Here is a 12,989-nt window from a genome sequence, read left to right on the forward strand (position 1 = left end):
ATGATGAGGAGCACTGTATCACTTGCATTGTGAGAGAGTGTCAGTCTTGACATTATGGTCATGTGTTGTGTTTTTCTATGCATCAGCATCAGCATCTATGCTGATGCTGATGCTGATGAATCAGAATAGCTTTTATTCACCAAGTATCCACAGAATACAAGGAATTTGACATTGGTTTGAGCTGCACTCTCTCTGTACGGCATGTATAAATATACACTAAACACTGAATGTTTCACAGTAATAAAATGTGCAAATGAAATGTGCAAGTAAAATAAAATGTGCAATAAGAGAAAAAATGTGAAACAAACAAACAGATTGAAGTTAAGTTGTACTTGAGGTATACGAATTAGTGAGTTTTTTTTTTTTTTTTGGCAGGTTAAATTGTTCATCAGTGTGATGGCCTGTGGGAAGAAATTGTTCCTGTGTCTTATTGTTTTGATGTACAGAGCTCTGTAATGTTGACCAGAGGAAAGAATTTAAACAGTGTGTATCCAGGGTCTAAAGGGTCTGCAGAGATGTTACCAGCTCTCTTCCTGGACTGGTATAGGTCCTGGATGGAGGCAGGCTGGCTCAGATGATTTTTTTCCTGCAGACTTGACAGTTTGTTGAAGTCTCTGCCTGTCATGTTTGGAGGCAGAGGCAAACCAAACAGAGACGGAGATGCACAGGCCAGACAGGATGGGCAACGTATGCATGTTGTAGTGAAGATAGCCTCATTGAGAATTAATCCCAATGTTGTTGTTGAACATTCAGCTGCTCCCGTTTTTGTTCGGTGTCGCCACAGTACAGAGCCGCACTGGCATTTGGCACAAGTTTTACACCAGATGCCCTTTCTGACGCAACTCCAATGTAACCTGGAGAAACAGCCTGCTGGTGTTCCAAAGAGGTCTCCCATCCAAATACTAACCAGGCCCACACTGCTTAGCTTCTGAGACCTGACAGGATCAGGCTGACACAGAGCAAATCGGCTGCTGAGAATTAATCCCAATAAAGTACATTGATTCTCTTTCCAAAAATGGCTGAAAACTGAAAAGACTGTTTGTTACACTTTTGACCTGTCATCCCGGTTCCACCTGGGGAGGTCTCCTGAAACACCCCTGTCAGCCTCCACATTCCAGCAGATTTATCTCTACTTTTAATTCAGTTTTCTTCAAATCTGTTCCTGAAAATAGTTATCGTGAAATCTGGTCACAGTAAGCTATCAGACATTTTAACAAAACCAGTGTCAAAACCAGAGATATTCCAGTCCGGGAGAAGTTAATGTTGCACATCCCTGGGACCAATTTATAATACATGTCTCCAAAATGCTCTTCAAAGCATTCCTGGTTCAAACATTATCTGCAAGGCAAACTTGGTTCATCACCAGAGCTTCCCCTGGAGTTAACAGTGGGAAGGACAACCACTTTGTATTACAAATAACATTATTTTATCCAAGGATGAAAGTTATAATGTTTTTCTTGTGTGTGGCACTAACATCTCTTGTTATGAAGACTTTTGAGAAAATTGTTAAAGAGGAGCTTTTAAGACAAACACAGGGAGTGTTAGACCCACTCCAGTTCGCATACAGATCTGGAAGGGGCGTGGATGATGCGATCTCCACTTTACTCAATCTGGCTTTGCAGCATCTTGAAGGTGCAAATACCTTTATTCGGATGTTGTTTATTGATTTCTCCTCTGCTTTTAACTGCATACAACCATATGTATTGGCAGAGCGATTAAGAGACATGAATATTGATGCTGGCCTAATCTTATGGATTATTGACTTTTTAACAAACAGATCGCAGAGAGTCAGAGTTAATGAAACTCTCTCCGATGCTGTTGTATCATCCACTGGAGTCCCTCAGGGCTGCATTTTATCTCCTCTGTTGTTTGTTTTTTATACTAATCTCTGTCAAAGCCAACATGATAATCATCACATCATAAAATATGCAGATGATTCAGTCATCCTGTCCCTTTTGCACGGTGATGACTCCACAGACCATAGTTTGGTCTTGCTGGACTTTTTAGAGTGGTGCCATTCATCTTTTCTACATATAAATGTGGATAAAACCAAAGAAATGCACATTGATTTCAGGAAAACACCACCTGTTCTGAATCATATGTCCATTGATGGGAAGCCCATAGATGTTGTTGAGAATTGTAAGTATCTGGGCACCCAAACTGACAGTAAATTATCCTTTGAATTGCAGGTTAATGCAGTGTGCAGTACGGCTCATCACAGAATGCACTTTCTGCGAAAACTTAGGAATTATAATGTAGATGGTGTCTTCATGAAAATGTTCTACAGTTGCTTTGTGGAGTCTGTGTTAACCTTTTCCTTCCTGTGTTGGCTTAACCTATTGAACCTTAAGAATCACAATCATCTTTGTAATATTGTCAAGGAATGTGGTAAAATTGTGGGAACTCAGTGCACGGACATTATGGACCTTTTTAAAACAAGGGTTGTGTCAAAAGCCAGGAAAATGATGGCCGATTCTGCACACCCTCTGTACCCACAATTTAAGTTTCTGCCCTTGGGCAGACGCCTGGTAATGCCCAGATGCAGAACCAACAGACTAAAAAACTCTTTTATTCCCACAGCCATTGCTCTCCTAAATAACACCTAAGGACTCACTGTTGAACTTAAGTCAATACTGACTCGCACCTTATTTCTGGGCTCTTGTTTTATATATTTATTCTGCTGTGTTTTTATGTTTTTTATGAATTTGTATGATGTGGTTTTATGAATGTAATGTAATTTTTACTGCTGACTGCACCTGAATTGCCCCCATGGGGACTAAATAAATGATCAAATCAAATCAAATCAAAATTTAGCCCTCCGCAAAACTGTCATCACATCCGGGACGCTGCCGAGACGTCAGGGAAAAGACCCTATCCCAGCATGCATTACGCGCGCCAACTGTAATTTGTGGATTTACGTCAGTTTGCATCTCCACCTTTTTCTTGTCTTATACAGAAGGATCTACTTTTTTTAAAACTTCATATTGTCTTGCGGCACGTTTGGTGAGTACACATTTCTTTTATTTGTGCTTGAAAATTATTTTGGGGGACTTTTTCATACACCCGTTTGATTGAGTGGTGTCGCATTGAAAATCTACTGTGTTTCGTCTCCGGTGTTACCGTCGCGGGGTACGGAGGAGGGACCCGCAAAGAATCCAAGTCTTTAAAAAGATATAAACCTCTCTCAGCGGCCACGGAGCTCTACGGCTCCGATTACCGAGACGTGCGGCGCTGCGGAAAGTCTGTCCTTGCAGCAACAGGTGTCACTGGCCGCTCAGCATCAAAACAGCGAGCGTAGTCTCTGGACTTTTTCCAAGTTGGCCGCACCTCCATTCAGTAGACAGGGAGGTGCTGCCGGCTGCACAGCAGACATGGGGGCGATGTGAGTGGCCCGCTGCGGCGTTTAGCGAACACGCAGACTCAGTAAGCGCAGCGGAGGCAGAGAGCAAGGCGTCGGGGAAGAACGTCGCCCGCTGTCGATGTCGCCACTGATAACAGCATGCAGAACTGTATCTCACATTCATGCAACTTACTTTTGGATGCTGAAAGCAGGATGTGTATAACAGTAACATTACTAACAGATAAAATCAATTTCAATGCGGGATCGGACTGAAGGTGGGAGCGCTCTGTCTTCTGCCGGACGTCACTGCAATGACCCAGATGTACAAACAGTTTTCGCCGAGGGCTAAATTTTAGCTGCAAATTTGTCATTTTTAAATGAAGAATTCTCCGCTGAATTACAAATTTGGGCTTGCAGATTTACTTTACTGCATTCATAAGGGTCTTATAAATACATATCAGCTATTTCTTTCTTAGATCTGACCACATTTATTTCAATGCAGGTCTACTTTAAAGCTTTCCATAGTGAAATGTTTTTGCTTTTAATCAACGGTTTGTTTAAGAATGTACAGGAACCTTTCATCATATTTGGTGAAGAAAACATAACCTAAGAACAAAGTGTATGTCAGTATATTTAATGTCTAAGTATTTGACATCCCTCTGACTGTCTCTGCCTGAGTGAAATCACACACCAAATGGGTGGAGCTTAGTGACGTAGAGTCCACAAGTTCCAAAACAAAGTCATTCTCTCTCTTGTTGTGCTGTCTCTTATGCTTTTGTTTTTACTCTCTCTTGCTTCTTAAGGTGCCCTGACACTTTCATGACTTTGATCCGCACACTGGCATGCACTCTGCCCACTCTGCAAAGAAAATTTTGAAATGTTCAAAATCTCCATCACACATTATTTACGTGAACTTCACGTGAACATTGCGCTAACTATTCAAAAACACTGCCCGTGAGTGCGAGCGATTGTGTCAGTGCACTGCATGACAGCACAGGTCATCTGAATGATTATAACAAGCTGTTACATCTATCATAAACATACTTTTACAACTACTAATAAGAAGGAATGAACATGCAACTGGGCAATTCTATGGTAACGGAATTACAACAGCAGCAAAATGTGGACATATGGCATCTAGTCTTGTCCATCCAAATTGGAAGTCTCAAAAACCAGTTTTATTTGTTATTATCTATTGTTCACCTGGTCGTTACTGTGAGTTTCTCTGTGAATTTTCAGACCATTTGTCTGACTTAGTGCTTAGCTCAGATAAGATTATTATAGTGGGTGAATTTAACATCCACACAGATGCTGAGAATGACAGCCTTAACACTGCATTTAATCTATTATTAGACTCAGGTGGCTTCGCTCAAAGTGTAAATGAGCACACCCACCATTTTAACCGCACTTTAGATCTTGTTCTGACATATGGCATAGAAATTGAAGACTTAACAGTATTCCCTGAAAACCCCCTGTTGTCTGATCATTTATTAATAACATTTACCTTTATTTTAATGGACTACCCAGCAGTGGGGAATAAGTTTCATTACAGTAGAAGTCTTTCTGAAAGCGCTGTAGCTAGGTTTAAGGATATGATTCCTTCTTTATGTTCTTCAATGCCATATACCAACACAGTGCAGAGTAGCTACCTAAACTCTGTGAGTGAGATAGATTATCTCGTCAATAGCTTTACATCCTCATTGAAGACAACTTTGGATGCTGTAGCTCCTCTGAAAAAGACAGCCTTAGGGCCCTGTCCCACTGGCGTTTAGGAGGATTTGCGCATGAAATGAGGAGACAAAAGCTGAGCGTCCGCAACAAAGGTGGGCAGAATTGACAAATGTCCTGGGCTGGATAAGTGAATACATGAGGAAGAAAAGCGAATATAACAGGGAACAGAAGCGAAGGCGAATGCGGAGGCGCCCCCATGAGGGGCACAGCGGCCGTGATGCACTCGCTTCATCCATGCCCACTCTGTCTGCATGTGCGACATACCATTTGTGACCGTGATGTGGCCGTGCTGGGCACGCGTCATATCTGTTTTGCACGCTGTCCCAGTCCACCGCCAAGCCGCGCCAACCCGCGCCAACCAGTCGGTTGCGGATATCAGCGGATGCCAGGGAATATGCGGCGCGTTGGTTGTGTATGTCCTGCGTATGTCTTCAGTATGTGTTCAGGCAGTGATGCGGATCTCATCCGCAGCAGGATTTTTCAGCCGCTCAAAAATCCTGGCTGCGGACATGTGTGGATGATCACAGACGTGTTCGGATGGCGGCCGACTCATACAGGAATGTTACACGGTTATTGCGGTTGTTTGGCGGATGTGGGCCACTTTTGTGCGCATTCCATCCGCAAATCCTCCTAAACGCCAGTGGGACAGGGCCCTTAAATCAGAAATGCTTGACTCCATGGTATAACCCACAAACTCGCAGCTTAAAGCAGATAACCCGTAACCTGGGGAGGAAATGGCGTCTCACTAATTTGGAAGATCTTCATTTAGCCTGGAAAAAGAGTCTGTTGCTCTATAAAAAAGCACTCCGTAAACCTAGGACATCTTACTATTCATCACTAATTGAAGAAAATAAGAACAACCCCAGGTTACTTTTCAGCACTGTAGCCAGGCTGACAAAGAGTCAGAGCTCTATTGAGCCGAGTATTCCTTTAACTTTAACTAGTAATGACTTCATGACTTTCTTTGCTAATAAAATTTTAACTATTAGAGAAAAAAATTATCTTTATGTTCGGCTGCCATCATTAATGCTGGTATTTGGCTAGACTCTTTCTCTCCGATTGTTCTGTCTGAGTTATTTTCATTAGTTACTTCTTCCAAACCATCAACATGTCTATTAGACCCCATTCCTACCAGGCTGCTCAAGGAAGCCCTACCATTAGTTAATGCTTCGATCTTAAATATGATCAATCTATCTTTATTAGTTGGCTATGTACCACAGGCTTTTAAGGTGGCAGCAATTAAACCATTACTTAAAAAGCCATCACTTGATCCAGCTATCTTAGCTAATTACAGGCCAATCTACAGCCTTCCTTTTCTCTCAAAAATTCTTGAAAATGTAGTTGTAAAACAGCTAACTGATCATCTGCAGAGGAATGGTCTATTTGAAGAGTTTCAGTCAGGTTTCAGAATTAATCATAGTACAGAAACAGCATTAGTGAAGGTTACAAATTATCTTCTTATGGCCTCAGATAGTGGACTCATCTCTGTGCTTGTCCTGTTAGACCTCAGTGCAGCTTTTGATACTGTTGACCATAAACTTTTATTACAGAGATTAGAGCATGCCATAGGTATTAAAGGCACTGCGCTGCAGTGGTTTGAATCATATTTATGTAATAGATTACAATTTGTTCATGTAAATGGGGAGTCTTCTTCACAGACTAAGGTTAATTATGGAGTTCAACAAGGTTCTGTGCTAGGACCAATTTTATTCACTTTATACATGCCTCCCTTAGGCAGTGTTATTAGAAAGGATTGCTTAAATTTTCATTGTTAAGCAGATGACAGATGTCAGATGTTTTCTGGGGAAAACCTGGTAATTTTAGGAGAGACGGCATCCATCCCACTTTGGATGGAGCAGCTCTCATTTCTAGAAATCTGGCCAATTTTATTAAACCCTCCAAATCGTGACTATCCAGGGTTGGGACCAGGAAGTTGTAGTCTTACACACCTCTCTGCAGCTTCTCTCCCCCTGCCATCCCCCCAATACCCCATGCCCGTAGAGACGGTGCCTGCTCCCAGACCACCAATAACTAACAAAAATCTATTTAATCAATCAATCAATCAATTTTTTTATATAGCGCCAAATCACAACAAACAGTTGCCCCAAGGCGCTTTATATTGTAAGGCAAGGCCATACAATAATTATGTAAAACCCCAACGGTCAAAACGACCCCCTGTGAGCAAGCACTTGGCTACAGTGGGAAGGAAAAACTCCCTTTTAACAGGAAGAAACCTCCAGCAGAACCAGGCTCAGGGAGGGGCAGTCTTCTGCTGGGACTGGTTGGGGCTGAGGGAGAGAACCAGGAAAAAGACATGCTGTGGAGGGGAGCAGATCGATCACTAATGATTAAATGCAGAGTGGTGCATACAGAGCAAAAAGAGAAAGAAACAGTGCATCATGGGAACCCCCCAGCAGTCTACGTCTATAGCAGCATAACTAAGGGATGGTTCAGGGTCACCTGATCCAACCCTAACTATAAGCTTTAGCAAAAAGGAAAGTTTTAAGCCTAATCTTAAAAGTAGAGAGGGTGTCTGTCTCCCTGATCTGAATTGGGAGCTGGTTCCACAGGAGAGGAGCCTGAAAGCTTTTAAGCATAAAAATTCAAAAAGAAAAAAATAATATAGCACCTTCAACTGCACCGCAGACTAAAACAGTTAAATGTGGTCTATTAAACATTAGGTCTCTCTCTTCTAAGTCCCTGTTAGTAAATGATATAATAATTGATCAGCATATTGATTTATTCTGCCTTACAGAAACCTGGTTACAGCAGGATGAATATGTTAGTTTAAATGAGTCAACACCCCCGAGTCACACTAACTGTCAAAATGCTCGAAGCACGGGTCGAGGAGGAGGAGTAGCAGCAATCTTCCACTCCAGCTTATTAATTAATCAAAGACCCAGACAGAGCTTTAATTCATTTGAAAGCTTGACTCTTAGTCTTGTCCATCCAAATTGGAAGTCTCAAAAACCAGTTTTATTTCTTATTATCTACCATCCACCTGGTAGTTACTGTGAGTTTCTTTGTGATTTTTCAGACCTTTTGTCTGACTTAGTGCCTAGCTCAAATAAGATAATTATAGTGGGTGATTTTAACATTTACATAGATGCTGAGAATGACAGCATCAACACTGCATTTAATCTATTATTAGACGTAGCTCCTCTGAAAAAGAGAGCCTTAAATCAGAAGTGCCTGACTCTGTGGTATAACCCACAAACTCGCAGCTTAAAGCAGATAACCCGTAAGCTGGAGAGGAAATGGCGTCTCACTAATTTAGAAGATCTTCATTTAGCCTGGAAAAAGAGTCTGTTGCTCTATAAAAAAAAAGCCCTCCGTAAAGCTAGGACATCTTCCTATTCATCACTAATTGAAGAAAATAAGAACAACCCCAGGTTTCTTTTCAGCACTGTTGTTGTGAAAGTGTAGGAACACGGACCCACAACAGGGGGCGCAATGAACGGACAATGGAGAGAGTAAATAACAAGATTTACTTCTGTGAAACAAGCACAATTAATATAACAAACACAATTTGGGGTCGAATCCGCTGGTGTCGTGTGGGCAGGCTCGAAGGTAGGAGACGTCCGTCTCAGTCGAACCGGAACCACCCAGATCTCCTCTGCCACCGAACCCTGGAAATACTGGAACCGCCAAGTCCCGAATTCCCAGGTGGCCACTGCCTCCGCTCGTCGGATCCGGTACTGCTGGCAGGAGAGAGCAACAACACACAGGCGTGGATGACCGCACCCAGTAACGGAGAGGGGAGAAGCCGCCTCCACCTCTTGTCAAAGAACAGCAGGAAGGTGAGTACTTATCCAAACAATGAAGCTATCTGTAGTCACCAGTCCTGAAAAGGTTTAACGGGTTTAGCTGGTTATGCGATATATAAATGCAGAGAATACTACCTTAGTCTTAGGCGATATCTCGGCACTGAGGTGGAGACGCCGTCCTCCTGATATACCTCTGTGCTGAGTGGAACAGCTGTGTCTGGTGATGGGTGACAGCTGTCACCCAGGCTACTCCCATGATGCGGCAGCGCCCTCTGGTGCCTGGAGCCCGCACTCCAGGCAGGGCGCCCTCTGGTGGTGGTGGGCCAGCAGTACCTCCTCTTCAGCGGCCCACACAACAGGACCCCCCCCTCAACGGGCGCCTCCTGGCGCACGACCGGGCTTGTCCGGATGGCGACGGTAGAAGTCGGCCAGGAGGGCCGGGTCCAGGATGAAACCCTTCTTCACCCAGGAGCGCTCCTCGGGTCCGTACCCCTCCCAGTCCACCAGATACTGAAAACCCCGGCCCATCCGACGGACATCAAGGAGCCGGCGGACAGTCCAAGCCGGCGCTCCATCAATGATCCGGGCAGGAGGCGGCGCCGGACCCGGGGTGCAGAGGGGTGAGGTGTGAAGGGGCTTAATCCGGGAAACATGAAAAACTGGATGTATCCGCAGTGAGGCCGGAAGCTGGAGCCTCACTGCGGCGGGGTTGACGACCTTGAGGATCTTATACGGTCCGATGTACCGTTCCTGGAGTTTTGGTGAGTCGACCTGTAGAGGAATGTCCTTGGTGGACAACCAGACCTCCTGCCCAGGACGATACTTGGGGGCCGGGGCTCGCCGCCGGTCTGCATGTTTCTTCGCCCTCGTCCGGGCCTGCAACAAGGCAGAGCGGGCGGCACGCCACACCCGACGGCACTTCCGTAGGTGGGCCTGGACCGAGGGCACACCGACCTCTCCCTCAACCACCGGAAACAAGGGGGGCTGATACCCCAAGCACACCTCAAACGGGGAGAGGCCGGTGGCTGATGACACTTGGCTGTTGTGGGCGTACTCGATCCAGGCCAGGTGGGTACTCCAGGCCGTCGGGTGCGCGGCTGTCACACAGCGAAGTGTCTGCTCCAGTTCTTGATTCGCCCGCTCTGCCTGCCCGTTGGTCTGGGGGTGGTACCCAGACGAGAGGCTGACCGTGGCCCCCAGTTCCCGGCAGAAGCTCCTCCAGACGTGTGAGGTGAACTGGGGACCGCGATCGGAGACGATGTCTGATGGTATGCCATGCAGACGGACGACGTGGTGGACCAGGAGGTCCGCTGTCTCCTGGGCCGTAGGGAGCTTCGGGAGGGCCACGAAGTGGGCCGCCTTGGAGAAACGGTCCACTATCGTGAAGATGACGGTGTTTCCCTGGGAGTCGTGTAGCAATGTGGGTGTGTCCCACGTGAATGTTTTGGCCCACCCCTGGCCCAGTCTCTAGGGGCGGGCGTTGGAGTTTAACCGCTCGGGGCAGTCGTTTGCGAGATGCTCACTCGAGCCACAAACATAACAAGCTTCGTGGGCCCGCCTCCTTTTTTGCTCCAGGTGCCCTAAATGTTGCCCTGCTCGTGTCCATAGCTTCGTCAGCAGGGGGAGCCATAGGCGCACGGAGCGCAGAGACAGAGGAGCGTGGGGAGGGCGGAGCTCGATCGGACCCGGAAGGGAGAGGGACGACGCGTGCCTGGCCACGCCCTTCGCCTCGTTCCCGACGGCGTTCTTCTAACCGGTTGTCGAGTCGTATGACTAGATCGATGAGCCCATCTAAATCCCGCGGTTTGTCCTTAGCCACCAGGTGCTCTTTTAGGACCAGAGACAGTCCGTTTACAAAGGCAGCGCGGAGGGCAGTGCTATTCCAGCCGGATCTCGCCGCCGCGATGCGGAAGGCGACTGCATAGGCAGCTGCGCTCCGACGCCCCTGTCGTATGGACAGTAGTGCGGTTGAAGCGGACTCTCCTCTGTTGGGATGATCGAACACCGTTCTGAGCTCCCGTACAAACCCATCGTATGTATGAAGGAGCCGTGAGTTCTGCTCCCAGAGCGCTGTAGCCCAAGCGCGTGCCTCCCCGCAAAGCAGATTTATCACATAAGCTACTTTGCTAGCATCAGTCGCGTACATCACGGGACGCTGAGCGAAGACGAGCGAACACTGCATAAGAAAGTCCGCGCACGTCTCCACACAGCCTCCGTACGGTTCTGGAGGGCTTATGTATGCTTCAGGGGACGGAGGGAGGGACCGTTGAACGACCAGTGGAACGTCACTTTCGCGCGCAGGGTCCTCGGGAGGGAGAGCCGCAGCGGCGCCCGAAGGGCGTGCCTCCACTTGTGCGGCGAGAGCCTCCACCCTGCGGTTTAGGAGAACGTGCTGCTCGGTCATTAAATCGATCCGAGAGGTGAAAGCGGTGAGGATCCGCTGCAACTCACCGATTACCCCTCCCGAAGCCTCCGCCGCGCCTTGGTCTTCCATTGGCCGTTCAACAGCCGGTTGACGCCCCTCGGGATCCATGACGCTGGCCGAGATATCCTGTTGTGAAAGTGTAGGAACACGGACCCACAACAGGGGGCGCAATGAACGGACAATGGAGAAGGTAAATAACAAGATTTACTTCTGTGAAACAAGCACAATTAATATAACAAACACAATTTGGGGTCGAATCCGCTGGTGTCGTGTGGGCAGGCTCGAAGGTAGGAGACGTCCGTCTCAGTCGAACCGGAACCACCCAGATCTCCTCTGCCACCGAACCCTGGAAATACTGGAACCGCCAAGTCCCGAATTCCCAGGTGGCCACTGCCTCCGCTCGTCGGATCCGGTACTGCTGGCAGGAGAGAGCAACAACACACAGGCGTGGATGACCGCACCCAGTAAAGGAGAGGGAGAAGCCGCCTCCACCTCTTGTCAAAGAACAGCAGGAAGGTGAGTACTTATCCAAACAATGAAGCTATCTGTAGTCACCAGTCCTGAAAAGGTTTAACGGGTTTAGCTGGTTATGCGATATATAAATGCAGAGAATACTACCTTAGTCTTAGGCGATATCTCGGCACTGAGGTGGAGACGCCGTCCTCCTGATATATCTCTGTGCTGAGTGGAACAGCTGTGTCTGGTGATGGGTGACAGCTGTCACCCAGGCTACTCCCATGATGCGGCAGCGCCCTCTGGTGCCTGGAGCCCGCACTCCAGGCAGGGCGCCCTCTGGTGGTGGTGGGCCAGCAGTACCTCCTCTTCAGCGGCCCACACAACAACTGTAGCCAGGCTGACAAAGAGACAGAGCTCTATTGAACCGAGTATTCCTTTAACTTTAACTAGTAATGACTTCATGACTTTCTTTGCAAATAAAATTTTAACTATTAGAGAAAAAATTATTCATAACCATCCCAAAGACATATCTTTATGTTCGGCTGCCTTCAGTAATGCTGGTATTTGGCTAGACTCTTTCTCTCTGATTGTTCTGTCTGAGTTATTTTCTTTAGTTACTTCATCCAAACCATCAACATGTCTATTAGACCCCATTCCTACCAGGCTGCTCAAGGAAGCCCTACCATTAGTTAAATTCTTCGATCTTAAATATGATCAATCTATCTTTATTAGTTGGCTATGTACCACAGGCTTTTAAGGTGGCAGTAATTAAACTATTACCTAAAAAGCCATTGACCAAGCTATCTTAGCTAATTATAGGCCAATCTCCAACCTTCCTTTTCTCTCAAAAATTCTTGAAAGAGTAGTTGTACTTCACAGACTAAGGTTAATTATGGAGTTCCACAAAGTTCTGTGCTAGGACCAATTTTATTCACTTTATACATGCCTCCCTTAGGCACTGTTATTAGAAAGCATTGCTTAAATTTTCATTGTTATGCAGATGACACGCAGCTTTATCTATCCATGAACCCAGAGGACACACACCAATTAGTTAAACTGCAGGAATGTCTTTCAGACATAAAGACATGGATGACCTCTAATTTCATGCTTTTAAATTCAGATAAAACTGAAGTTATTGTACTTGGCCCCACAAATCTAACAAATATGGTGTCTAACCAGATCCTTACTCTGGATGGCATTACCCTGACCTCCAGTAATAATGTGAGAAATCTTGGAGTCATTTTTGATCAGGATATGTCCTTCAATGTGC

At 46.2% G+C, this 12,989-nt stretch overlaps 1 pseudogene; it reads right to left on the minus strand.

The window, feature by feature from the left end:
- The window catches only part of LOC117513685, a 729,285-nt pseudogene that overhangs the window by 83,999 nt on the left and 632,297 nt on the right, over positions 1-12,989 (minus strand).

The sequence above is a fragment of the Thalassophryne amazonica genome, chromosome 1 (genome assembly GCF_902500255.1).
Source record: "Thalassophryne amazonica chromosome 1, fThaAma1.1, whole genome shotgun sequence".
NCBI classification, from domain to species: Eukaryota; Metazoa; Chordata; class Actinopteri; order Batrachoidiformes; family Batrachoididae; genus Thalassophryne; species Thalassophryne amazonica.